The sequence below is a fragment of the Trichoplusia ni genome, assembly GCF_003590095.1.
Source record: "Trichoplusia ni isolate ovarian cell line Hi5 chromosome 21 unlocalized genomic scaffold, tn1 tig00002502_group20, whole genome shotgun sequence".
Taxonomy (NCBI): domain Eukaryota; kingdom Metazoa; phylum Arthropoda; class Insecta; order Lepidoptera; family Noctuidae; genus Trichoplusia; species Trichoplusia ni.
Genome location: NW_020799850.1, coordinates 1 through 2,079, shown reverse-complemented (window position 1 = coordinate 2,079; position 2,079 = coordinate 1). Strand labels below are relative to the sequence as shown.

General features: G+C 36.8%; 1 long non-coding RNA gene across 2 annotated transcripts; it reads left to right on the top strand.

Moving 5' to 3' along the window:
• Nucleotides 1-340: 340 nt before the first annotated feature.
• LOC113506663 lies at nucleotides 341-1,914 on the top strand. Of its 2 annotated transcripts, none has more exons than XR_003401747.1 (6): nucleotides 341-610; nucleotides 892-962; nucleotides 1,069-1,187; nucleotides 1,369-1,521; nucleotides 1,632-1,741; nucleotides 1,829-1,914. It is a non-coding gene; the product is annotated as an uncharacterized LOC113506663 (long non-coding RNA). The 2 variants fall into 2 exon arrangements; XR_003401746.1 differs by having other exon boundaries at nucleotides 341-779.
• Nucleotides 1,915-2,079: the final 165 nt, after the last annotated feature.

Sequence of the window (2,079 nt, the reverse complement as noted above, 5' to 3'; positions counted from 1 at the left end):
AACGCCATCTACCTCCTTGTACGGTAACTGGGTACGCTGAGAAAGCCTCGCCGACAAGTCCGCTCGATAGCTTGTTACTGTACGTACAGATGACGCTAGTGATCTAGTGTGCGCGTGCGCGCCATTATTTGCAATTAATGACATCGTTATATAGATGGTAATTAAACACCCAGATTTTAGAATAAAACCTCTCTGAATGCAAATATAACCTTCCGATTTATAGAATTTTCTCCACAATCGCCCTCGCTGCAATCTTAACTCTCCTCTTTTCTATTTGTCCTCATCCTAGTGTTTCCAGCAAATAAAACCTTGTTCAAAATAATTATTACTTTTTAATTTGACTTAATATGTCATTGATACAATTTGGTTAGGTTAACAGTACAAACGTACAAACATATCCATCAGAAACTGTTATGAACATTTAAATTATCGTGATATTAAACGTCGTCCTCATAACGCGGGTTCGGAATGGAGATATGGTAAAAAGTAAATAAAAATAAAATATGGAAAAAGAAACTCCAGCTGGTTGGTAGTTTTGAATTATGTCACCTCGTATTTTACTGAAAATGTAACAACTGGAAATCCTGTATAATGTGCCATGACAACATAGGTAAATACTATATCTCGGATCAAGCTAAAAGTTTAGTACTTAAATCCATGTCGACCGAAGTCGTAGGGAGTCTCAGTCAGCACCGAAAAGAAGAAGTCAGGCCGTAAACAAACCGGAGAAAAAGAGCCATTGCAATGGATCCCTAACGTTATCACGAGGATCATCACTAGTTAGTGCAGTATCTATATAACCTAACTGTTAGATGGATGTGTGGAGTTTGATTCCTTTGCACAGTTTTATCGTAGATATAGGTTATAATCCTCTTTATTTTTGTTTTGCAGATGTAATCGTACTACCACCTCTTCTGGTTACGATTCAAGTACTAAAGTTATTCAGAAAAATATTTTAGATGGTAAGTGAGGACCAACATCGCTTTTCACTGGATCCTTTTCACGGTACATTGTCATAGCAGTGTGTGTCATATCATTGTTAATATACTAATTTGCGTCTGTTCACAGTTTTATTATTATAACGGTCGCGAGTGGGAGGCAACATGCGCTGCGTTCTTTTCAGTAATTAAATGAAAGAGAGAAGAAGTATCTCCAAATATCTAGTCTTCGTGAAGGACTAAGCAAATGTAAGAAATGATTATTTCTATTCGGTATGCAAGGCTTATAAGCCTCACAAAGGGGGGGGGGTAGAGTACAAAAATGGATACTTCCCTTTGGTTTTGGATTCTTGTATAATTTGATTACTTTATAAAGCTAGCAGGCGATCAGCTGCTCTACCCGTTTTTAATCTGTTGTCGTTCCAAGCAGTGCCTGAGGCGGTGCCGCGACACGATGAGCTTCGGGAAAGGTGTCTGCAATAACTTTGATCTGGTAGAGATTGTGTTCATATGCGTCGCCTTCACATTTATTTTAATTCTAGTGACGCAGGCATGCCGTATTCTAAGTTCTGGTTTCATCCACGTAAGTGTCAACATTCACATGCAAACAGTTCCCATATGGACTTTCTTTACACGAAACTGTGAGGTGTTTATGCTTGATTACCTATTAAACTTGTTTGGAAATATTTTCAGTCATAAACTATTAAGAGGACTTTAATGCAATTCGGTTTGGATTTCTTAAGTTATGGAGACAAAATAAGAAAGTTCAAATAAAGGTACCCTGATAAATCACAAATCTTAAGGTAAGATTTATCAATATTTATAAATTAAATAAACTTAAAAAGATTTCTCAATGGGGAGATTTATTAGACTTCTTGTTCCTCTGGCAGGTGCCGAAACATTAGTTTCCCTGCAAGTTGATATAAAAATAGAAGTCTTTCGTATGAGATGGACCAGTAAGTACGAATTTAGTTTTTTTTTTTTCAATCCGGGATATCATCTCACAAGCAAGCTTTAAAGGACAGTTGCTGTTACTGTTATAGGCGCCTTTCATACAATCAGACTTTGCATAGTGTTTGTATCAAGGTTGCTGATTATGAATTTATGACCTACTAAATTTATCAAGTGATCTAACACGGTG